The following is a 25,701-nucleotide window of genomic DNA, read 5'->3' as shown; positions in this document are numbered from 1 at the left end:
GCACATACTCGCTCAAGAAATTATACTTAATATTCTTCATCTGTTCTGCCCCACCCAACCCCCTGGAACTGTAGATTGATGGGGCCGGGAAGATGGGAGAAATCACCCACTCCATCCTCACCCCACACACCAACACAAATACATAAACTGAAGCCAAAAAAACGTAGAAGTCCCGAAGGAAACCAGCGGCCCAGGAGCAGTCCTTTCAGCCTGCAGCTTACCCCAGACTGTCACTGCCTCTTGGTCCCTTACGGGCAGGCAGCCCAGCCCAGTCCTGGCTGGGCGGGACTCCAGATCGGGTGCCCAAGCCTCCGGGCCACAGCCCCTCCCCGCGGGTTTGGTCTGCTGCAACGGGCGCCTCTTGGGGCTGGAGCAGCAGCCGCCGCCTGCGCTGGCTCTGTCGATCGCTCAGTTCGTGGGTTCGCCGCCCAGCGCGCCCGGAACATCTCCGGACCTGCGGCCGCTGGGGCTTCCTCTGCGCGTGAGGGCGCCGGCCAGGAAAGGACCCTGGGGCCAGGGGGCGCCGGTGAGGGGGTGCAGGCTGGCCACTGGTCCCGGTGGGATTCCCCAAGGTGAGTCTCTGTATGTATGGGTGGCTAGGAGTTGTGTAAGGGATTGCTTGTGGGCAGTGGGTTTTATATACCTGGTGTGTGGTGTGTACACAGTGTGCCACGGGCGACCCCTGGACGTGGGCCGTGCCCACAACTGTGCATGGACCCCGTCTATAGCCAGATGTGACTTTTCAGCCAGGGTAACCCAGAGGCTCTACTGCATGTGTGCTGTGTGGCAAGGGCAGTGGCAGCATGGTGTGCTCTGTGTTGTGCCAGCTGTGAGGTGTGTGTTTTGTGGGGCATATCTGATGCCCCTGTGATGTGCTGAGCCAGGTAATGGAGGGTGGGGAGCGTTTGGGCAGTGCTTGTCACTTTTGCACCCAGCTCCCCTGAAAACGTGGGAGAGTGAAAGCTGATTCTGGATCTGGGAGGAGGAAGTATGACAGATCCCATGTGCTTGCTTGCATTCTCTCTCTGTCTCTTTCTCTCTCTCTCTCTCTCCGTCTCTCTCTCTGTCTCTCTCTCTCTGTCTCTCTCTCTCTGTCTCTCTCTCTCTCGCTCTCACGCGCTCTCTGTCACACACACACACGCACACACACACACGAAGGTCCTTTAAAGTCTCATGTTTTTAATCTTTAGAATTCCTGTGGATTTCACATTCTTCTCTGTAGTATTTTCTCATTCGTTTTAATGTGAAAATAGTGGTCTCATAAATTATCGTCCAGTGAGTCAACTCAGGGCTTATCCTGTTATCCTGTGATAGGACCCTCAGCACCCTGTAGAGCAGGAAGCCCTGGTCTGAGACTCCAGCAAGTATAACTGTGAGCTTAGGGGTGTGTGCTATGTGAAGGTATCTTGGTCACTTTCAGTGCAAGGGCAGGGGACAGGGCTTCTGCAGAGGATCCCTGACCAGTGATAAGGTTCTCACATATACTACACTTGCAGGACTCCAGGGCACTATGGAGAAGGGGTTTCCAGAGCAGGCTGCCATCTGGGACTGCAAAAATGGCTGTGGCATTCAGGTGTGGTTCAGACCCTAGTTCTGGCACTTCATCTGCAAAGCCCCTCTGTCCCTCAGGTTCTTCATTTGTTGAATGAGGATGTTAACAGTATTCACCTTTTTTAACTAATTAGATTTATTGGTACAAATTTAGGTATACATAATGATCACATTTATCATAGGGAATTTGCACCGGTATATGATATATTTTGATTCTTTTTTTTTCCTATTCCCCTTCCCCTCCCTTCAACCCCTCTTTCCCTCCTTATTTACAAAGATTTGTTCCCATTCTATCTTTCCTCATTTTTTCTTTCCCTTCCTTCCTTTCTCCCTCCATCCCTCCCTAGTTCTCCTTTCCTTTTGAATAATTTCCTCCTATTTCACAATATCTATTATACATTTTGGTCCTTATTTACACCTTCAGTTTCTCACACTAGAGAAACAATGCAACATTTACACATATGTGATCAATTTATTTCACTTAGGAGTATGGTCTCAAGGTGCATCCATTTACCTAGAAATGTCTCAAGTTTATCCTGCTTTATGGCTGGGTAGCGTTCTAATATATTTTCAAAAACACATCTTTATCAATTCATTGCTTGATGGGCCTTTGGGCTGTTTCCAAGATCTAGGTATTACAAACTGTGCTGCTATCAACATGGGTGTGCATATTTCACTGTGGTGTGATGCTTTTAATTCTTTTTTTTTGTTTTGTTTTGTTTTTTTTTTGTTTTGTTTTTTTTGTTTTTTCTCCGGTAGCGGGAACCGAACTCATGACCATGCGCTTGCCAGGCAGGCGCTTTGCCGCTGAGCTAAATCCCTAGCTCCTGATGCTTTTAATTCTTTTGGGAAGATACCAAGAAGATAAATAGCTGGGTCAAATGGGACCTCTACTGCTAGCTTTTTGAGAAATCTCTACAGGGACTTCCACAGTGGTTGCACCAGTCTACATTCCCACCAATAGTGGAGAAGGCTCCTTTTTCCCCGCAGCCCCACCAGCATTTGATACTGGTCGGTTTCTTGATAATTGCTATCCTTTCTGGAGTGATTTGCATCTCTTGAATGACTACTGATGTCCAACATTTTTTTCATATATTTACTTGCCATTTGTGCTTGTTCATCTGAGAAGTATCTACTCATCTCTGATGCCCATTTTTGGACTGGGTCTTTAAATGTGGTGCGGGGTCTGATTTTTTCCAATTCTTCATATGTTCTGGATGTTAGTACTTTATCTGAGGAACAACTGGCTGAAGTTTTTTCCCACTCTGTGGGTTGTCTTCTCACTCTGTTGGCGATTTCTTTTGTTGTGCACAGCTTTTTAATAAGATGAGATCCCAGTTGTTGATTCCTTGTGATAGTTCCTGTGCAATTGGGGTTTGGTTCAGGAGGTCCTTGCCTACTCCAGTGTCTTCAAGAGTTCTACCTGTTCTCTCTTCCTGCAGAGTTAGTATTTCTGTTTTAAGATTTAGGTGTTTGATCCATTTTGATTTTAGTTTAGTGCATAGTGAAAGATATGAGTCTAGGTTGTGGAAAACCAGTTTTCCCAGCACCATTTATTAAAGAAGCTATTTTCTTCCAGTGTTTGCCCCCTTTGTCAAAGATAATGTGGCTGAATATGTCTGGAGTTGTTTCTGTACCTTCTAGTCTGTTCCATCAATACTTGGGTCTGTTTTTTGGTTTTGTTTTTGTTTTTGCCAGTATCGTCCTGTTTTTATCATGGTAGCTTTGTAGTATAATTTTAAATTAGGGATTGTGATACCCCTTGCCATACCTTGGTTGCCCAGAATTGCCTCTGCTATTCTGGATCTCTTCTGGTTCCAAATGAATTTTAGCATTATTTTCTCTAGTTCTGTGAGCTATGCTGTTGGAATTTTGACTGGGGTTGCATTAAATCTGTACAACAATTTTGGAAATATGGCCATTTTCATTATATTGGTTCTTCATGCCAAGAACAAGAAATATCTTTCCATATTCTGGTGTCCTTTTCAATCTCCTTTTTCAGAGTACTGTAGTTTTCAATGTAGAGGTCTTTTACATCCTCCATTAGATTGGTTCCTAGGCATTTCTTTCCTTTTTTGGAGGGGGTGCTATTGTGACATGTGCTGTTTTCCTAATTTGCCCCTCAGTGAGTTTTCTGTTTGTGTACAGGAATTCTACTGATTTTTGAGTGTTGACTTTGTATCTAGCTACACTACTGAATTTGGTTATTAAGTCTAAAAGTCTTTTGGTGCAGTTTTGGGGGTTTTCTGTGTAGAAGATCATGTCATTTGTGAATAATGATAATTTAACTTCTTCCTTTCCTACTCTTATCCCTTTTATTTCTTTCTCTTGTCTAATTGCTCTGGCTAATGTTTCCAGGGCTATATTGAATAAGAGTGGAGACAGTAGACATCTTTGTCTTGTTCCTGATTTTAGAGTGAAAGCTTTCAGTTTTTGTCCATTTAGTATGATGTTAGCTGTTAGTTTGTCATAGAGAGCTTTTATCAGATTGAGATAAAGACCATCTATTTCCATTTTCTGCAGCGTTTTTATCATGAATGGGTATTGGATTATGTCACGTGTTTTTTATGCATCTATTGAGTTGATCACATGTTTTTTGTCCTAATGTATTCACTTCATAGGGTTATTATCAGGACTGACTGAGTCCTTGGATATAGACAATCTCTGGCACATAGAAACCCTAGCAGGTAGTGACAAAACTATGACCATAGTGATTGACACCCTCTCATGAGTGGGTCCCTGCCCACTCAGGAACTCCATTTTTCACAAATCAATAATTCCAGTTGAGAGAGGCAGGCGGGAATCTGAGATCCACCCACTGGGTGCCTGACAGATCCCTTCTTGTGATGGCAGCGCTGTTGCATTCTCAGTAACTGCCTGACTCCTGGGAAGATTCTCTGAAAAGGAAAAATGCAAGTCTCTGGCAAGGCTCGGGATGGAGAGTAGGGGCAAAGGTTTGAGGGCAGCCCTGGGTCTTGGATGGAGCCTCCCTATCCCGACAAGCACTACAGGAACTGACCTGGGCTGGCCTGTGGACCTGGGCTGAGGAGAACTCTCAGGGGCAGAGTCTGGGGTACCTCTGCCGGGGATGAAAAAAGGCAAGATGAATAGGAAGAGGGACGTCTGGTCCCTGGAAAAAGTGTGCCTTGGGAGCCAGAAGCGAGGCTGGGAGGTCAAAGCTGGGCCACAGGCACAGGGGGACGAGAAGACCCCCCAGACTGGGCTTTGTTTCTAGGACTAAAACATTTGTGTTGGCAGAGCAAGAGCCCCTGTTCCTGGTGACTTCATCGGGTCAGTTTGGAGAAGATGCCCAGAGGCCTTGGAGGATAGGAGGACATAAAAGGCAGTGTTGGGAGCTGTGGAAACACATTTGGGGAGGGCACCTAAATATATCTTCTGTGACAGGGTGCTGTGGTGGCCTGGTGGGAGGCTCAGGCAGGGGCAGGGGCAGGGGCAGGGGCAGGGGCGGGCACTGTCCCTGCTGTTCACTGTCCCCAAGTAGGGAGTGCTTCTTCCCCCAGAGTTCTGCTCCATGGGATCTAGAGGACAGGTCTGCTGCGCAAGAGGCCTGGCCCGGGTCTGACTTGCTGAGTGACTGAGGACCCAGCCTCTCTTCTCAGCTGTTAGGGAGGTGGGATAGATAGAATGCTATTGGCATAACTTCTAGCCCTGGTTAATCTACAGTTCTGACTATAATTGTTTATGATTCCAGTCCTAGCCCGAAGAGTCTAAAATTATTCAAGCATTTTAAAGTCTACAATCCAAAATCCAACCTCCTATGCTTCAACTGTAACATTCCCTGATTCCAGCTCAAATGCTCAAGAATCCTGACCCCAGCTTTGGCACTTTCAAATTTAACTACCAGGAAAGATATACTGGAGGTCACTTTGGGAGAATTATTTGAGAAGCGCCAGGAAAGGTCACCTTCCCTCCAGGCAGCGTGGAAAGTCCCTGATAAAATGGCCATGTGCTCCCCAGGATGGCGACAGTGAGCTCAGAGGCCCCCTTGTCAGGCAGTCAGAGTAGCTCAAGCTCTTTAGGGAGGGTGCCCTTGGGGAGGAGCAGGCTGAGATCCTGGGATATGGGCATCCCTCAGGATGATGGAGTTGTGGGGCACTTGGTACCTTCACGAGCTACTGAAAGAAGGAAGGAGAGAACAAGAAACGGGTCTGAAGAAACTTCACAGGCAAGCCCCATTCTCTCTGTGACACCCCCTGCCCCAGCCTTGAGTCATTGAGACTTCCCTGGAGTCAGCAGGAGGCACATTATGCGCAGCTGGCCTTGAACTCAGCACAGGCTGGGAGTGAAGGCTGACCACCCATGCTCGCTTCGGCTGTGGGACTTTGGAAGAATCCTTTTCCCTTGCCAAATTTCACTTTCCTGGTCTGGAAAATGCAAGCAAGAGTAAAACTGTTTGTCTCTCCCACCACTGAGGATCAGCCCAGCAACAGAATGTCTGGTCCTTGGAGGGCAGTCCACAGACCTTAGCTGAATGAGTCAGCAGAGAACAAATGAATGATCAGATGAGTAGATGTGAAAATACCACAAACTGCATGATAATTGTAATCTCCCTTCCCCTCCATCCACTCACACTGACCCTCATGTGAGAAACTGATTTCAGAGCTAAGACTGATACCTGTAATCCCAGCAGTCTGGGAGGTTGAAGCAGAGGGATCACAAGCTGAAGCCCAGCCAGGGCAATTAAAACAAAGTAAAATGAATTTGGGATATATATATTCTCCAAAGGCCCTGATTTCAATCCCCAGTACTCGAAAAAGAAGAAAAGGAAGGAAGGAAGGTAGGAAGAAAGGAAGGAAGGAAGGAAGGAAGGAAGGAAGGAAGGAAGGAAGGAAGGAAGGAAGAAACAAAGAAACAAAGAAAGAAAGAAAAAGAAAGAAAAAAAAGAAAGACAGGTTGGGGGTTTCATCAAGGAGAACCTAGGATTGGCTGAGGGTTTATATGGGGCTAGGGACTCCCTCAGTGTCATCACCTCCCCTGCAGAATTTGTGCCACTAGTTTTCCCCTCAGCTGGTGACTGACAGAGGAGCTGTAGCTTCAGGGCAGCACCTGTGGAAAACACTCTTGGGGAGAGCACCTAAACATACAGCAGTGAACAGCAGGGGTGGCAAGCAGGGTTGCCCCAAGGATGGTAGAAGAGTGGAGGCCAGAGGGTTGCTAAGGTTCCAGGTCATCTGAGGCCAGGTGAGGGTTGGAGCAGCCAGGTATTGGCACCAGTGGGGTGCAGGGGAGGTGGCCTCACCATGTGAGGCAATGTGTCCAGTCTTACCTGTGTGCTACCCAGCTACCCTAGCAGGAGGGAGAGGCTTGGGTACATCCTGGGCTTCTTCCTTCCTGCCCCCATTCAGTTATCAAGCTCTCATGAACCTGCTCCCCAAATATCTCTCTATTTGTGTCAGTCAGCTTCATTGTGTGACCAAAATGGCTGACACACAGCTCAGAGGAGGAAAGGTTTGTTTTGGCTTGTGGTTTCAGAGGTTTTAGTCCTGGGTCTTCTGGTTCCAAGGCAGAAACATGGTGGAAGGTCAAGGTGGAGGAAAGCTGCTGGTCCCCTTGCATCCAGCAAGCACAAAGGGTTAGAGATAGGAAGGGGCTGGGACAAGAATTCCAGGTTACACCTCCAGGGACCTACTTCCTCCCTCCAGGCTCAACCTCCTAACAGCACATTCAGTGGCTCCTCAGTGGAGGTTAGCACCTTGACTTAGTTACTTTTCTCTCATTGCTGAGACAAAGTACCCAACACCCAAAGTTAGAGGAAAGGTTTGTTTAGCTCACAGTTTGTAGAGGTTTCAGTCCATAATGAGCTGGCTCCAAGGCAGGGTGGTGTCGGGGAAACAACTGTTCCTGGCTTTGGAAGATACCAAAAGCAACAGGAGAGGAGGAGGGAGCAAGCCTCCCTCTTTCCATCCTTTATATTGTATGCAGGCTACCTGACCTAGGGCAGATGTAGCACTCACACCCCCAATCCCAGCACTAGACAATGAACCCATCACAAACCCTAGATTCAGCAGCCTCCAAAAAGCCCACTTTCCATGACTGCATGAGGCTTTGGGGGGACATCCAGACACAAACCACAACACACCCTTATGATACAAACATCTTCCAAAAGCCCCACCTCTGAACACATGAACCTTCTGGGGAACACATTTTTTTAGTGGGGGGACACTTTTTTCATGGCACCAAAAATATTAGGTTTGGGACTAGGTAGAGCAAGAGACAGAGATAGATAAAACAAGCCTTTATTGCCGGCATGGGAGGGTTGCAGGAGATTGCAAGAACCCTTGGAGCAGGGAGCTGGGAACGGATTTTTATTAGATTGGACTAGAGGTGGAGTTAATACAGGCAGGCAATGTGTCATGTGTTGTATCTCCTATCTCAAGGGGATTGGGAGTTAGTTGGCGCTTCCACGAAAGGGAGTAGGAAGTTTATCTCAGGGTCTGAAGAAGAACAAAGAAGTGTGTGTGCTGGCCAGTGCCATTTTTGGGATTCGGGATGTCTATCAACACAAATCCTAACCACACTGATCTCCTTGTCTCCATCCTGTGACCTGGGCCCAGCTCTGGAATACTCCGCAATCTCCTCAGCTCCATTCTCCTGTCCACCCACACTCAGCAGATGGCCTCCCCAGCACAGATCTGACCACTCTGTCACTGTTTAGCATGATTTTTTAGCTGCACATAAGATGGAAATCAGGCGTGGGTCAGTTTCAAGGCTAAAATAAAATAAACAAAAAGATAATATTGCTTATAGGAAAGATAGTAGCTGGCTGTCCCACAGACAGTAAGCCCCAAAAGGACAAAAGTTGGCTACTCCACAGACAGAGAAGCCCTGAACAAATGGCACATCCTGTATTTAAAGGGTCTCATCCCAGTTTCCCACACAACGCACTTTCTTATCTCAGGGCTAAGAGCATCAGTTTGCTCCTTTGATGAACCACTTGCTTCCTTTCTCATCACCCAGAAGACCAGCTGCCTGCTTGTTTCCTATCAAGTGGCCACTGTTAGCTCCCTGCCTCAGTTATAAATGTCAGAGTCAGATCATCTGTGTTTAACTCTGTCTCTAATATTCGTTTGCTGTTTGACATTGAGCAAGTGAGTGAACTTACTGTACAGTCCTGTCAACCCCCTGCCTCATCTCTCTTCTTGCAAGTCTTGGCTCCCATGGAACTCAAGTCTGAGCTCCTCCAGTACCTGCTGGTCCAGGCCCTCTCCATCTGACTCTTGCCAACCTCTCCTACTGCTAGCGCAGCTCTCTCTGAGCCATGCACAACCCTTGCTCTTTCCCACTTCCTAATCTGCCCTGTTGCAGTAATGGTGTCCCCAGCCCTAATCCTTTTGAGTGATACTACAGTCCTAGCTCAGGCCCCACCTGAACATGTCAGAGTCCATGGGGAATGGGCCACGTCTATGTCTAAGCTGTGCACCTCCCTCAGCCCTCTCTGCAGAAGCCCTAGCTGTCTCCTACCTGTCTCCCCAGGCTCTCCATTTCCCTGGCATGTCTGGCCATACAACAGCGTGGTTTTACCATAGGTCTGGAGTAGGGGAGAGCTAACAGAATTGCAAAGTACCAAAAGACAGTTCTAATCAAGTCCTTAGAAATCTCAGCTCCTGGAGTTCATCCACAGTTTTTCTCCCAGGAATGGTTCCTGTGCATTCTCTAGTTCTTCCCTTAACTCCTGCTAGCTATCATGTTGCAGGCAACCACTCCCTCTGAAGGACACTGCTTTGTCATCCCTGCCCTGGTGCCAGGGCCTCTACTTCACTCCTGCCCCAGCACCTCATCTAGAGGAGAAAAGCCTTTCAATGCCATTGCCCCATTTCAACAGCCCTTGAGCCCCAAAAAGACAGCCTTGAACCTGTGCAAAGCACTTTAGCTCTGGGTCCTCGCTTCACTGTGGCAAGATTAAAGACCATAGGAATGTTCCTCCCCAGACACGGTGCTCTGGTCCTAAGGTGTATTCAGGCCTCCTCCTCCCATGGCATAGAGACCTGTGGAGCTTTGCAGGGCAGCATTTTGTTAAGGCTCGGAGAATTCTTGGGCTCAAGATCAAGGACTTTGGACTCCATCTGATCCCAACAGTGCTTGCATATGGACATTTCACCCAATACACAACCCTGATCATTTTGCGGGGGATTAATACAAGCAGCTCTGAAAGGTCATGGTCTTTGCCTTTTCCAGTGCTCTATGGTGGTCTCTTTCCTTTGTCTCTCTCCCTCTCTTCAGTGGTAGCCCTGGAATGCCGAAGCCATGACATTTTGCCTGTTGTATGTTTCCTTTCATATCTCCCCAACGTACCCCAAGGCTGACACAACTGGTGCTCAGTATCACTGATTTACCTTGCCTTCCCCTTTACGTGGCTCACAGAACCCCAAGCAGGATTATCCCAGTGATCAATTCATTTCCCCAGGCAAATATTTGACTTCTTTTTATCATGGAGAATGAGAGAGCCATAAATCCTTGCTGCTTTTTCTTTTTTTACTTTGGCCTCTAGAAGCTCAGTCACTATCTTAACCTAGGTTTCTGCTACCATTTTTTTGGTTTTTCTCTCCCTGCCTATGATAGGCTGGTATTTCTCAGGTTCTTCTGGAGAGTCCATTGGCTTCTTTGATTTCCAACTTTCTCTATTTTTCTCTTCTGCCACACGAACTCTTTCCCTGGCTTGGAGACACTGCAGAATATAGTGCAACGTATCGTTTCAAGGTGTTGTGTTCAAATCTTGGTTCTGCTATTACTAGCAGACAAGTTACATAACAGCTCAGAGCTTCGTTGCCCTTCTGTAATGAGAAAATAATGGCACCTACCTCAGCTGGTGGGTGAGACTTAAAGGAGCTAGCCTTACTGCTGAGAACCAGCAGTTCCTGATCCATGGTGAGCACTATTTGTCAGGGTAGTTATTATCTGAACAGGCCTGCACTGTCCCATTCCAGGTTGGGTACTGGGAAGGGGCTGTTTGTGTGGAGTGTTCTGTGTTAGTGCTTCTCAAATGTCTGTGTGCCTGTGAATCACTTGGAGATTTGATCAGTTGATCAGGGTGGGGCCTCAGCCTGCAGCTCTGATATACTTCCACACAATGCTAGCACCCCGGGGTTCAAAGTTCACACTTCAGTCAACACCGACTCTGAAGTTAGGTTGGGCAGTGGCTGGGATCCATTGAGATGATTCAGAGGGGAATGGAGGAGGTGAAACTGGTGCCCCCTGCCCCCACCACAGCCCTGTCTGGTAGCTCTAGGGAGGCGGGACTCTGAGCTGAGCAGAGAAAAAGCACTGTGGCTCTCTTACTCACGATTAGGCCACCAGCTTTCAGAAAAGCCCAGTAAGTATAGAGTGAAAGAAGGGACCAGAAACCCATTAAAGGAAGGACTGAGGCTTGAGGATGGTGGACAGGGCTCTCTCCGCCTGGGAATGGCCCTGCCCCCTCTAGGACTCTCATGACCCCATATTCTGCCCTATTAGCCCAAACCCTCACTTTGAACTGACGACAGTTGGGCCTGATGGCAGACTTTGTGCATCAGGGGCCATATTTCCAAAGGGATCTTGCCTGCTTTCTCTGTGTTCCGGCCAGGGCCTGTGTGGGATGGCTGGAGAGAATGAGCCCGCCAAGCCACCAAACTGCCCAACTGCCAAACCACCTGTGTCCTGGGAAAACTCCGTGGTCTCCCTAGGTGGAGCCAAAAGATGGGCTTCCTCAGACTTGTCTCCTCCCCCTTCCATCTCTTTCCTGGTTCTGAAAGTTCCCTGTGTGCAGCTTATGACTGAACTTAGAGCCCTAGGTGTGCCAGGCTGGGCACGGATGCATACGTATGTGGGTATATGTGTGCATGCTGTGGAAGGTATGCCTCTGAGCGCGCCCATGCACACGCATGGACCATTGTTGGGGTCTGCGTGTGTTGTGGTGCTTCAGTGTGGGATCACACTGTGGGCCTGTGCTCCTTCCTCCCCGCCTGTGCTTTCCTATGACAGCAAACACAGATCCCAGACACTGGCAGGATGAGGTGCTCAGGGTGCAGAATGGGAGAGCTAAGGCTCAGCAAGAGGCCCCAGCCTCCCCTGTCTGAGCACCACCAAACCTGCTGCCAGCAAGCCTGAAGCTTCCCTGTGGAATCTGAACTAAATCCTGAACAACAGAAGCCAGGTATCTCCTTTTAGACATCAGCTCCAAGGAGCAACTAAAGGCCAGCGGGCAGTGCTTCGGGTGCCTGGGATGCACACAAGACGGTTCCCATAGGGCTCATCACAGGCCTCAGAGACCTTTCACAGTTCTTGCCCGGTGTGGGTAGGAATAGCTCCTCTGTTCTACAGCTGAGGAAACCACAGTTCAAGAAGGGTGAGACCCACCTGGGGGGAGGGGCCAGGGCAGAATGGAAAACTCAGCCAAGGCCAGGAGGGGGACTGAGACAGACTGAGCCAGGCTCCAGGAGGTGGGGCTCTACAGGCCACCCGGATGCTTGGTGGTGATCATCATCCCATAGGCCGTGGGTATAATCTGTAAAGCACTTGCCTACTGTTATCAAGGCTGTAGGGCTCCTGCTGCTGCTGAGGGAAGGAGGGTGCTGTGCAGGGGTCACTGTCCACTGGGAACTGAGAGGCTGAGGACAGGGGGGCTTTGACCTTGGGCCCCGGTGACCACTCTTTGCCAAGAGGAGCCCAGACCCAGGGCCAAGCCGGGAGCACCTAGTTAATCCTCTAAGCCTTCCTCCTCTTATGTAACCACTTTTGTTCTGGGGAAGTCGAGAATCTGTGCTGTCTACAAACCCCGCAACCCGCTCCTGGCATCTGGGCCAACCTGGGATTTTGACAAGAATCATCAGCCTGGGAAAACACAGGCTGTGGTCAGGGGCTTGCAGGGTTCCCAGGAGTGGACACGTGTGTACAGCATGTGCACAGAGGCAGACACGTGCAAATACCCAAGGGAACACACCTGACACATCTGCACACCCAAACATGTGTACCCCTGAGAAGACATATGCATCATCCTCCAGGACAGGCCCATGTGTGGCTGACAAGCCACAGACAGACATGTGGACCCCACACTCACACCTGAGGGGGTAGGTGGATGCCCTCAGTTACCTCAGGCCCACGCTTGCCCCTCCCAGGCTTCCCATTTTGTTGCTTTCCATCTTCCCCTCTCATCTACTCACCACAAGGAGAGAGTAAGGGCCCTTCTGTCAGGTTGGGAACAGAGGCAGCTTTGACCTTTGTGAAGAACAGGTTCTGTGGACTTAGTTTCCAGCAAGGGAAACGGTCTGCTCTAGGGATCCCCCACAGGGCCCCAAATGTGAGCTTGTAACAAATCCTGTCATCCAGATAGGGCTTACAATTTGCAAACTGCCTTTTGCCGTGTCATGTCTTATCCACGCCCTGAGAGGCAGGTGTCTTATTTTCTGCATTTGACAGATGAGGAAATTGAGGGCCAGAAAGAAGGAGAGATATGAGGTCACACAGCAAGGTGAGGTAGAGTTGACCCAAACCCTCCCATATTTGGGCTGGAGGAAAGTGCTTTCAGCCTCCTGGGGCCTATCGTACAAAGAATTCAGCCTGGTTCGGAGCCCAGAGGATGGGCAGGCTGAGACTACCAAGTGGGGTCCCTGTGGGGACATTTCACACCCCTGCCTCACTGCCCAGCACTCCACTGTGAGGTTCAACCTTCATGCATGTGCCTGGGGAGGGAGTCAGGGGGGAACAAGGACACTTCTGCTTTGCTGTGTTACCCAGGCAAGTCCCTTCCCCTCTCTGGGCCTAGCACCCTTTCCTCTTCTTTTTTTTGTTTTTTGTTTTTTTTGTTTTTTTTTTCCAGTACCAGGAATCAAACTCACGACCTCGCGCTTGCCAGGCAGGCGCTGTGCCACTGAGCTAAATCCCCAGCCCCCATTTCCTCTTCAATGGGATGTTGGGCTTAGTTAGGGGATGTGCTCCTCTCCAAGCCTGCAGAGGGCTTCCCCAGGGCACGGAATGGAAGGCAGACGCAGGATGCTCTCCACCAAGGCAGAGCCTGGCTCAGAGTAGGGACTCAGGGCTTGGGCCAGGGTCTCCTTCAGGGTGCGTGACCTTCTGCAAAGAGATATGGGGAGGGGACCCAGCAAGTCCAGGTCAGGCCTGTCCCATGGTCTGAGGCGGCACTGCTCAGCTCTCTGTTCCTTACCTTCGCTTAAATTTCTATATAGCTCTTATCACTACCCAATCTGCTATCTGTTAACTTGTTAGCTACAATAAACTCATCACCCCTGCTCCAATGCAGGTGGCTCTCAAGGGTAGGGCCTTTGTTTAATGCCCTTGTGCGCCTTGAACACTTCCTGAAGAGAACAGGTGCCAGTAAGTATGAGAGAGAAAGGCTGGGGGAGAGACAGACACAGAGACACAGAGAGAGGAGGAGGAGGAATAATCTTAAAGATGAGAAGGGCTGGCCCAGGCTTATCGTGGACCAGAGGCTGAGCCACCCTCGCGGCCTTCTGTTCATCTGGCTCAAAGATGGACTGGAGCTGGGGAGGGGGACGGTCACTTGGGCTCAGTCTTTGCCTAAAGTCACCCTCAACCTGAAGATTTATCCTCGGAGCCACAATGGGATCAGGCCCTTAAACTCAGAGTCTTCATCCCTGTTAATGGACCTTCCTGGCACTGCTGAGAAAGCCAGGGTAATTGTTCCCTCTGTCACAGATAAGCAGGAACAGGACTCTCATCAGACTTCAGGGAGACCAGAAGGCTAGGAGGGGTCATCAAATGCATATGCCTACTCTGTGCCAGGCCCTAGAATTCTCTCCCTCCATCCTCCCAGCAGCCTATGGGGCCAAAATAATGGCCCCCACACTTTGTGTGAGCATGCTCAAGGCTGAGGTGACTTGCTTCCAGCTGGGCAGTGGCTGAGTCAATCCTGGTGTTAAGCACTTGAGCAACAGGGTTCTCAGAGTCACATCCTGGCCCTGCTGTTTGCCAGCTCTACGCTGCACCAAGTTACTTCCCTTCTTCAGATTCTCAGTTTCCTTATCTGCTGCTTCCCCAGATTTCAGCACAAGGCAGCCTGTGGCACAGGATCGACTGTGCAGGGGCTGCTCCAGGAGTTGAGATTCTCTGCAGCATTCATGGACCACAAGTGGAACACTCGCTGAGCCTGGGTGAGTTCTTCCGGTTGGTGCCCAGGTGGACACCCTCCTCTGGGTGTGACCATGGTCACATGGTCCACTCACAGCGACAGGGCGCCTGGCAGGCTTGGGGGCTTCCTCCACCTGCTTGTGTCTGGGGCCTGTGGGCTGCACATCATGGTGGACAGGACAGGAGTGAGTGGGGTGGGGACATGGGGACTGGGCTGTGCCTCGGTAAGGAATAGAATAGGGGGAGAGGATTTGGAGCCACATAGCTCTAGATTTGAGTCCCAAATGACTCGGGACACTCTTCCTCTGTGGGTCTCAATTTCTTACTGTGGAAAGTAGGGAGCAGCAATGATCTTCCCCTAAATATTTGGAAGCTGTTAAGTGTAGTGTGCTGGTTAGCCTCCCCTGGGAAGGAGGAGGCTTGGTGGAACAGGTAGGAAAGATGATTTGGCCAAATGGAAATCTGCACAGGAGGCCCCTGGGAAGTCTCTTCTTTCTGCCCTGTGTCCAGGTGTGACTTGTTATAAAGGAGAGAATCAGGGGAGATGAGTATATGCTGGGGAGTGGGGTCAAACCTTCCCTGGAGTAGCCTGGCATGGTGGCATATGTCTGTAATTCCCAGCAACCTGGGAGGCTGAGACAGGAGGACTGCAAGTTTGAGCCTGGCTTGGGCTAAACTTAGTGGCTTAGTGAGACCGTGTTTTAAAATAAAGTATTTTTTAGAAGGGCTGGGCATGTGGCTCAGTGCAAAAGCCCTGAGTTCAATCCCTCAGTATAGAAAGTCAAAAACAAAAACCTTTCTCTGGAGTTTCTGTTGCCGTTCAACTCTGCTGACCCCAGCACAGGATAAGTAGGCCACACCGCATGCATTCACCCAGCCTCCTGAAGGTATGCGGCATTCACGTGTCTCACCAGCATCAAATAGCTCCTAAGCCAACTCAGGGATAGTCTCTTCTCTCCTAATAGCAAGTGAGATGAAACAGGAGAAGGCTTGGGGCTGGGGATTTAGCTCAGCGGCAAAGCGCCTGCCTGGCAAGCGCAAGGTTGTGAGTTTGGTTCCTGGTACCAGAGAAAACCCAAAAAAAAAAAAGGAAAAGGCTCTTTGTGCAAAGTGCTGTGCTTTTGAGATACATCTACATGTGTGCGCAAGACCTTCCCCCGCAGCTTGTGACCATGTATGCAACCCTTGCTTTGTTGGGGGCAATTCTTCTCTAAAATTATCTTTTTTTTTTTTTGGCATTTCCTCACTATTGGCTTACCAGAAAGGGAGGGAGACTTGGTCCGGAAACCTAGCAATTGTCTCTGAGCCTGAGCCTCTTGCCTCATCCTGTGGCTGTCCCTGGAGACCTGGCCTAGCCCGAGGGTCAGGAGCCTCCTGACTCCTCTGTGCAGCTCACCTGCCATCCACTTTCCCTCAGAGGATCCGTGCTGGCTGCCTCCACATCTTTGTCCTACTGACTCTTCATAACATGCCAGTGTTCTCTAGAGATGCTATTATTGTTCCCATTTTACAGACAAGGAAGTGAAGGCTTAGTGAGGGGAAATGGCCTTCCTGGAACACAGAGTACTTGGCCAACCAGCAACAGTGCTGGAGATTCAACTCCTAATGCACCCCAGCAATGATATTCTTCACTGCTGTGACCTACCCAGTGGGCACGTGTTGGCTGGTTGACTGAATGGAAAAAAAAATGGAAGAGTTAACAAATAAATCCCTCATTCAATATTGAGTTGAAAGAGAAGGTTAGCAATGGCTATCATTTATTATTTATTGAGCTCCCATGATATGCCAAGTGTTTGACATAAGAGTAAATACAGGTATGATTGTTATTCCCATTCTGCAGTGGAAAAAACTGAGGCTCAGAGAAGATTAAGCATCATATCTAATGTGGGGGAGCTGTGGTTACATTTGTCAGACTCCAGACCCCAACTCCGAGTAGGGCTTTCCTGGTTCCCTCCAGGAGGGGTGAGTTGAATCAGCAGAGCCTGGCAACAAGTGCCTGCTCCAGCCAAGAGCCCGGGGCCAGTCAAGAGAACACACCACCACCTACATCTGCTGCCCTGGGGCCATTTCTCCATTTGCCTCCAAAGTGGGTTTCTATTTCAGTTTCTGGTAGGGATTTGGTGGCTCATGCTCTGGCTCATGGGCTGGGGACTGAGGTCTAAAAGTAAGAAATCGACAGTAGCTGAGACACAGCCTGGCATCCTGACTCGCAGGGAAGCCCTTGTTTTTCACATCTGGAATGCAGCAGAGGCTGTTCTGTGGCACCAGGAGGCAGATGTCAGCTCCGAGTGAGGGAAAACATTGTCTCTGTCATGACAGAGGACTGGGACGCATCATTCAGCTCAGCCCATAGTTCTGGAGTTCCTGTGCTTTCTAGGGTAGGGCAGCCTGCAGGGAACACTGCACTCAGCCCAGGAAACGAAATCAGAGTTTGAGATCAGAGCTGGGTGTGAATCCAGACACCAGCATTTGCTGGCTGTGTGAACTTGAAGAAGTTATTGAACCTCTTGGAGTCTCAGTTTTCCCATCTATAAATGGAATAATAGAACCTACCTGACCAGCTCATGGAATGGATAAAATAAGATCATGTATATTACATTACTTGTAAGTTCTTAGGAAGTTTTAGTTCAGTTCCTTTGTACCATAGAAAACCTTTCATCTGAGGCAAGAGAAATCCCCTCAGGCAGCGGCTAATCTGATGATTGAGGCAAAACCTGTACAGTGTTAGAACCCACACCGTAGATTTGCCAGTCCTTGACTTTGTGGTACACAGGTGCAGGTCCCACGCCCTCACCTTGGTTCTCATCACACTTCTCACGTGGACGCACCTCCATACCTAGGAAGAGAAGAGGCACAGAGAAGCTACCATTTAGCACAGAAATGCCTCTGCTGTAAAAGGTTACTGGGGTAAGGCAGATAATAGATGAAAAGTGTGACAGCCCCCAGCCCAGGTTTCCTGACCAAGGTGGAAATCTCCCCTTCTGATCCCTGGATTCACTGGGACGAGTCACTGAGCACTTGCCTTGTCCCAGGCCCATCTCAGGGCTTTCTTATAGATTTATCTAAGTTAATATTGTAGCTCACATTTAATAAGTAGGGAAACTGAGGCTCAGAGTGTTAAATAACTTGCTCAAGGTCACACAACTAATAGAAACAGCCTAAGGATTAAAACCAGGACAATCTGTCTCTGAATCACATACTCTCCCATTTGAAGGGGTTCCACAAAAGATGCTAGGCGTGGGAGCAGAAATACATATAATAAAATGGAAAAAAATATGACTGACAACACAAAAAAGGAGCAATTAGAGAAATGTAAGTCAAAAGCACAGTATACTACTTCACATCTGCCGGGATGGCTGTAATGAAAAAGATAAACAATAAAATGTGTTGGAGAGGATGCAGAAATGTTAGAACTTCATACACTGCTGGTGAGAACATAAAATTGGAACACAATCAGGCAATTCCTCAAAAAGTTAAGCATAGAGTTACCATACGACCCAGTAGTTCTGCTTCTAGGTGTATACCCAAGAAAACAGAATATATACATCCACTCAAAAACTTGTACACAAATGTTCATAGCAACATTATTCATAATAACCAAAAAATAGAAAACCTAAATGTCCAACAACTGATTAATGGACAAAAAAAAATACAGCATACCCATAGAACTAAATGTTAATTCAGCTATGAAAATGAACTCTGGGGCTGGGGATATAGTTCAGTGGCACAGCCCCTGCCTGGCAGGTGCAAGCTCCTGAGTTCGATTCCTGGTACCAAAAAAAAAAGAGAAAATGAACTTTGATCTATGTTATAATGTGAATGAACCATGAAGATACTACCCTACATGAAATAAGCTACACTAAAAAAGGCACATGTTGCATGATTTCACTCTGTAGGAAATGTCTAGGGAGGGCAGGCACATTCATAAACACGAAAAGGAGATTAGTGGTGTCAGAGTGGTGGAAGGAAGAAAGAGGAATGGAGAATAACTGCTAATGGGGATCAGGTTTCTTTTGTGGTTAATGAAAATACACTGAAATTAATTAGTGATGATAGGTACAAAGTCTTGTAAATATACTAAAAACTATTCAATTTTACACTTTGAAAGGTTGAATTTTATGTTACATAAGTTACTGTTATGGCTTATGTCCAGATGTCCCTGCAAAGCCTCATGTGGTCATAGGTGGGGCTTTTTCAGAGGTGGTTGGAGCTAGAGTGTGTGATTCTGGGATTGATTCATGATGCAATGCTATGATCAAGGGCACTAGGATTAAGGGTGTGAGTGCTACTCACCCTAAGTAGCCTGGATAGGATAAAAGGGATAGCAAGAGCTGCGGTTATCTCTTGGTTGCTTTGCTACCTGCTGCCCACCATAAGCTATTTCTCCTCTATGACACCTGTCTGCCATGCCACTCTGCCTTTGAGCCAGCCAATTATGGGCTGAAACTTCTACAAACTATGAGCTAAATAAACCTTTCCCCTTTTAACTTTGGGTGTCCGGTATTTTGTCTCAGCAATAAGAAAAAGTAACTAAGACAGTTACACCTTTAATTTTCTTAAGTACCAGGAGCAGGGATATAGAAGTTACATAGAAGACTACTGTTGAAGCCAACTGTGGTGGCACATTCCTGTAATCCCAGCACTTAGGAGGACTGCTACAAGTCCAAGGTCAGCCTGGGATACATAGTAAGTTCAAGACCAGCTATGAACTACATAGCAAGGCCCTGTCTCAAAAAACAAAGCAACAAAGAAAGGCTATTGTTGATCCTAAGGTAAGTAAGCAGAAAGTTGACTGAGTGTCCTAGAAGCTGGAGGGAAAAGGGAAAAGGTGCCTCCAGAAAAGGAAAGTGTCATTGCCCCCTCCTTCCAGCCCCTGGCACTACCATTCTACTTACTGTCTCAATGAATTTGTCTGCTCTGGGTCCCTCATATAGGTACAATCATACAGTATTTGTCCTTTTACATTTAGCTTAAGGCTTATTTCACTTGACATAGTATTTTCAAGATCCACCCATATTGTAGTGCATTGTCAGAATTCCATTTCTTTTTTGAGGATGAATAATAACATATTGTATGTATATAGCACATTTTGCTTATCCATTTATGTCAATGGATATTTGTGTTTTTTCTATCATTTGGCCATTGTGATAATGTTATTGCTGGTGTAATATATTTGTTTGAGTCCTTGCTTTCAATTCTTTTAGTTGGAACTCTAGTAACGGAATTGCTGAATCAGATGATAATTCTGTTTGTTGCCATTCTGTCTTTAGCAGAGACTGTATCATTTTGCATTCACATCAGTAACGCAAAGTGTTCCAATTTCTCCATCTCCTCCCTAATACTTGCTATATCCTGATTTGGGAGTTTTAGGTTTTTAAGTTAATAGGCATCCTAATGGGTGTGAAGTAGTATTTCCTGATTTTAGTTTGTATTTTCCTAATGATTAGTGAGTGGATGTTGAGCGTCTTTTTATGTGCTTATTGGTCATTAGTGTGTCTTGTTTGAAGAAATGTCTATTGAAATCCATTGCTGATTTATTAATTGGGTTATTTTGTTGTCATTGTTGAGTTGTTATAGGAACTCTTGGTATAATTGTGGATATTAATTAAGACCTTCAGACATAAATGATTTTAAAATATCTATTCTCATTCTGTGAATTGCCTTTTCACTCTGGTGATAATGTCCTTTGATGCACAAAGGTTTTAAATTTTGATGCAATTCATCTATTTTGTTATTATTGTTCCCTGTGTGCTTTTTTCTTTTATTTCTTTTTCTTTTTTTTTTTGTCTTTTTCAGACAGGGTGTCTATGCCGTTCAGGCTGGCCTTGAGCTCACTTTGTAGCCCAGGCTGGCCTCGAGCTCACAACGATCCTCCTGCCTCAGCCTCCCGAGTGCTGGGATTACATCCCTGTGCTTTCAATGTCAGTTGTGTTGTGTCATTCGAATGCAATTAGCTTGGGCTAGAAAAAGTATATTAGTTCATGTAAATAAAAAGTTCAAGGTAAATCTAGATCTGATATAACTAGATCCAGTAGTTAAAGGATGTCATCAGCATTTTTTTGCTTTGTATCCTTTCTCCTGACTTTCTGCAGGGTTACCACATTCTCACTTAAGATCTTTCTAGATGCTGGGGATATAGCTCAGTGGCATAAGCACCTGCCTGGCAAGCGCAATGTCATGAGTTCGATCCCCGGTACAGTAAAAAAAAAAAAAGATCTTTCTAGAAGTGTCAACCTCCACGGTCCTCACAGCTAGTTATCTAGCAAAAAGAAGAGAAAATCTCTCAGGCTTGTCCACTCTAATTGGCTGCCCCTGAATCAATCCTTGACAAGGGTCTGGATGAATACTGTGAGTGGCCAGCTGTGGGTTAGGAGGCCTCCTGGAATGAACAAGACTACCACTGAACAGGGCAGAGGCTTTAGATACGAAGAGACAACCGACAGGAAAACTTTCTTCCCCGAAGGAATCTGGGGATTTCATGGGCATCCAGGGTCAGAAAGCTCTGCTTCCTGTCCCAGCTGGCTCTGCCGCTTATGAGTAAAGGGAGCCTTTATGAAGCCCTGTGACTGGTGGGAGGGGCATGCTGGGGCAGGCTGGATGTAGAAGGGCTGGATTTCCCTGCCCTGCTGTGTGGTAGGCGCTGAGAATGCGGACTATAGGTTCATAGCCCCGTATCTGTGCCTTTGACGGGTGCTGCCTGGAGCTAACCTTTCTGTGCTCTGGTTTCCTCATCCTAGGATAAGACAGAGATTTTTTTAAAAAGCCTTGCCTCATAGGGTCCCTGTGAGGCTTGAATGGGGTAACGCCCACTTGGCACACAGTAGGTGTTCAATCATTGTCTCATCATTACTAGTAGTTTGGGCCTCTTTTCCCACTATAGTTGCAGTACACTGGCAGCCCCAGCTCTGCTCACTACCCTGAGGTCCTCACTCAGCCCCTGCCCTCACTGTTCACTTTTCTGAAACACCTTTTGCCCCCTTATGTGCTTGGTCATTTCATTGCGACCTCCTCCCTTTCTGTAGAACCACCCCTCCCAAACTAGATGCCGTGGGGTCAGGCACTGATGTCTCCCTCCGGGTTCTGAGTCTCCATGTATATGTCCCATGTCCACCCTGAGCTCCTGAGGGCAGAACCTGGTTGGCCTCTGTCACTGGATTTTCAGGGGAGAGTCTGCAGCTACAACTGTGGGGATGGGGCAGGCCAGGGAGCAAAGGAGCACAACTGGTTGCGTGCAAGGGGCAGGGCTGGGAACAGAGAAGTCACCCAGCTGGCACATTGGCCATTATCTTCAGGCCCTGGGAAGCTATAAAGAGCCTGAGAAGGGAAGTGGGACAGTCAGATTCTTGCTGAGCAAGGGTCCCTGTGGCTGCAGAAAGGAGGGGTGGACTGACAGATTCAAGAGTGGCATACAAACAGCTTGGTGACCGATATAAAGCGGGGCTTTGGTTTCCTCCAGGCAAGGGCCAACGAGCAGGCCTGTCCCCATTGGCTTTCTATGGGGAGACTGGAGGAGAACAAGTGCCTAGCTTGGTCATTTTCAACAGCTAGTAGCAGTATTGCCCATGTCATCCCATCTGTGCTCTCAACCTATCCGCACCCCAGGGTAGGGTCCAGATCAGGCCCAAGACCAGACATTTAGGGCCTTGGCCAAGACTGCAAGCTCCAAGGATGGAGCTGGGTTTCTGCACTGCGAAAGCTGGTGGGGCTGAGGACCGGGGCAGAGACTCAAGTGAGCTGTGCTGATGACATGTCTGGCTCCCCAGGCAGGGTGGGCCTGGTCCTTCCACCGAAGAAAACCAGATTCACAGTGCTCTGGAGCAGATGGCAGACAGTTCCTTCCTGTTTTTCCCTCCTCAGTCATGCCTTGCAGAGACCCAGGCTGGGATACAAGGGAAGTGACTGTTAGGGACGGTGCTGGGCACAAGGGCCAGGCAGCACCAGACACTGCTGCCGCTGGAGCTCCACCCTTCTGCAGCGATATGTCCTCAGGATTCACAATCCAGCTGCCCTGCCACCCACTCCAGTGCCCACACGGCTGCACTATCTCAGGGCCAAATGCCTCTTTTCTCTTGGCCTTTGTTTCTTCTGCCGAAAAAAGGAAGAGGTAGGAATGGCTGAAGAAGAGGAGAGGGCTCCCCGGGCCCTAAGGCTCCCTCCCTAGGGGGAGCAGGGAAGGCCGCCTGGGCCTGGCGGGCAGAGTGAGTCATCCTTCTGGACTCCCCCAGTCCCTGGCTCCCTAAGCCGTGCTCCTGCTTTCTGAGGAGGGGACAGCCCGACTGGAGCAGTGTGCTTGGGATGGGATGCAGGGGCTCCTGCAGGCCTGTAGTGTCCTCTTGCCTGCTCTGGGCCTTGCTTCCCATCTGTGACCTGAAGGCTGGACAAAGGCATTTTTCACATCCCTACCCCCACTGTTTTTATAGCACTCTGGCTGTCAGGGCCTGTGGAGAGGTATGTCGAGGAACGGTAGGAGACTGCTGTGAGCTTGGCTTTCAAGGCCCCCTACCCCTAAGTAGCTTCCAGAGCCTCCCTGTCCATGCCCAGGGTCCCATTTTATGTCCTATATTCTCTGACTGTCCTATATTCTCTGGACTCTAAGCATAATCAATCCATACTCCATGCAACAGCTCAATAGACCTCTTAAATCCCAAATTTGATTCTGCCTCTACCCGGGTTTAGAAATCATTAAGAGCCCTCCTCATCTGGTGCCCAAAATGCAGAGGCCAGACGTGTAGCTGGCATTTGGAGGCCTATGGGGACCTGGCTCTGATAACCTCTCAGCCTCTCCTCTGGCCAGGCCCCCCAGTACCTACAAACACCAACACTGCAGATGGCCCGGCCCTCCTATCTCCAGCAGGTCTCTTAGCCTAGAGCACCTTCCCTTTCCTTGTCCACACACACCCAAAGAGCCACCTCCTCCAGAGAGCCTTCCTTGATGCCCCAGGCATTGTAGGGGCCTCCTTTGTCTTACCTGAGACTTTGATCTCTATCTTCATCTGTCTTTTCCACCAGCTGAGTACCCTTAAAGGACAGAGTCCAGAGCCCAGAAAAATCCTTGCACACTGTAAGAATCCCTGCAAAAAACAAACAAACAAACAAACAAAAACAAAAACAAAAAACCACAAACTGGGACTGGGGATTTAGCTCAGCAGCACAGCACCTGCCTGACAAATGCAAGGTTGTGAGTTCGATTCCCGGTACCAGAAAAAAAAAAACCAAAAAAAAAAAAAAAAAAAAAAAAAAAAAAAAAAAAAACCCAAGAATCCCTGCAATGCACATCAGATGAATGGATGAATGAAAAGTGGCAAAGGAGACCGTTTCTCATGAGTTTACCTGTTCTGTGATAAAATAATGAGCAATACAAGGAGGTCCACTGATGGCACGCTTCCTATGGGTCCGATATTGGGCTCATCAAGTCCATTATTTCACTTGAACCTCCAACAATGCTGCACAGTTTATAATCAGAGACTCTGAGACTCAGAGAAAGGTAAAGTCCCTGCTCATAAGCTGCAGAGCCAGCATAGGACCAGGTCTGTTAGGTACCACACTTTGCAGAGGATGCAGTGATGGGTGGCGGTGAGGTACAAATGCCAGGAACAGGTCTTTAATCCAAATGCATGGGCTGGAGCTTGAAGATCTCTGGGTGTTCCAGGGTGGAACCCTCAGAAGCAGTGCAGGGGGCAACTTTGCTCTGCCCCTCACCTGCTCATCTTCAGCCCTTCCTATTGTGACAGAGACCATTGATGTTTTCTCAAACCAATGTCATAGTTACGTAAAGATACAATGGATTATTGAAAACCATGGTGAATGTTTAAATTTTAGGAATTTATCACAGCACAAGACACATTGCTATTTATCCCCTTCAAAATATTCCTCCTTACTTTGAACACAACTACCCTCTTATTCTTGCCATTTTCTGAAGCAGTTCTTGATGTCCTCTTTCCTGAATGTCTTTAGGACAAAAATATATAGTGTGACCAAAAATATATAGTGAGTGTTGTTGACCAGTGTAGCCCAACAGAAAGGTAGACTCATAAAGACATTGCAGTGTGTCCTCATCTACTTCATTCACCAGATCTGTACAACTTTTGGCTCTTCCCCAAAGTCAAAATGAATCTGTAAGGTAAATGTTTTGAATTGATCCAGGACATCAAGATAGCCACGATGGTACAACTAAAGCACTCACAAAAGAGGACTTTCAGGGCACCTTCCAGGCAGAATTGAGGCCCTTTCCTGAAAGCCACAGAGGCGCTCTCCTCCCCTAGCTCTGCACCAGCCGCAAGGGGTGCTCAGGATGCCAAGACCCAAGTCATCTCCTGCCTGTTCTCCCACATCACGACCTGTTACACCATATCACCTAGATTTCCTCATGGGGAAGCTGAGGTGGTATTTTGTCCTTGGTCTCACTCACTAGCCTCACCTAGGAGACAGGATGCCCACTACTCTTTCCGGAGCTGGGCTCAGAGGCTCCCTGTTCTGCCTGGGCTTAACCACTTGACCTAGATGTGTGAGACGTGCAGGAAGTGGCGGCTCCCTGGAACTCTGATTGTGAGGAAGAGGCAGAGCTGGGAAGGCCTGAGTGGGTCAAAGAAGAGGTTATGCTGAGAGGGCAGAGGTGGAGGAGGGGAGAATAAGCTGGGAGAAGGAACCAGCAGCACTGATACTGAGGAGAGGAGAGGAGGAGTGGCCCCTGGAGGGCTGGGGGTGGGAGTGTGGAGAGAAGGAGCAGCTGGCTTCAGTAGGGGACAGGAAGTTGAGGGCAGTGCTTCTGTAAGGGATCTCTGCTCAGAAGGGGGAGTTGAGGGCTGTTGGGGTTGAGGGTATAAGGCTGAAAAGAAAGATAAAGCCAAGGCTTAGAAGAGAGGGGAGAGAAGAAGCCCAGGACCCGCAAAGGGTTGAGGGGCCAGCCAAAGAAGGCAGCGACCTGGCCTATGGGCTCTCAGGTACAGCCAAGTTATGTCCTCCAGCCGCACAGCAAGGACAGAGCACTGTGGGAGCCCCATGCATAGGGCTGCAGACAGACCAGCGTATGCCCAGGAGTCTCACAATCTT

General features: G+C 48.4%; 1 protein-coding gene and 1 long non-coding RNA gene across 2 annotated transcripts in view; one reads left to right on the top strand and one right to left on the bottom strand.

Annotated features, from left to right (window-relative positions):
* Positions 1-348: 348 nt before the first annotated feature.
* The window catches only part of P2ry6 (pyrimidinergic receptor P2Y, G-protein coupled, 6), a 38,023-nt gene continuing 12,670 nt past the window's right edge, over positions 349-25,701 (top strand). Inside the window, exons 1-2 of the mRNA XM_013511817.1 lie at positions 349-572; positions 14,564-14,675. The gene's annotated coding sequence lies outside the window, so the exon portion shown is untranslated. The remainder of the gene's footprint in view (positions 573-14,563; positions 14,676-25,701) is intronic.
* On the bottom strand, positions 15,874-23,798 carry LOC106148014. The gene is made up of 2 exons (XR_001233107.1): positions 23,621-23,798; positions 15,874-17,488 (listed from the first exon to the last, which is right to left on the bottom strand). It is a non-coding gene; the product is annotated as an uncharacterized LOC106148014 (long non-coding RNA).

The sequence above is a fragment of the Chinchilla lanigera genome, unplaced genomic scaffold, assembly GCF_000276665.1.
Source record: "Chinchilla lanigera isolate Chin_1 unplaced genomic scaffold, ChiLan1.0 scaffold00013, whole genome shotgun sequence".
In the NCBI taxonomy this organism is placed as follows: domain Eukaryota; kingdom Metazoa; phylum Chordata; class Mammalia; order Rodentia; family Chinchillidae; genus Chinchilla; species Chinchilla lanigera.
This window is presented reverse-complemented; position numbering and strand designations above follow the sequence as displayed.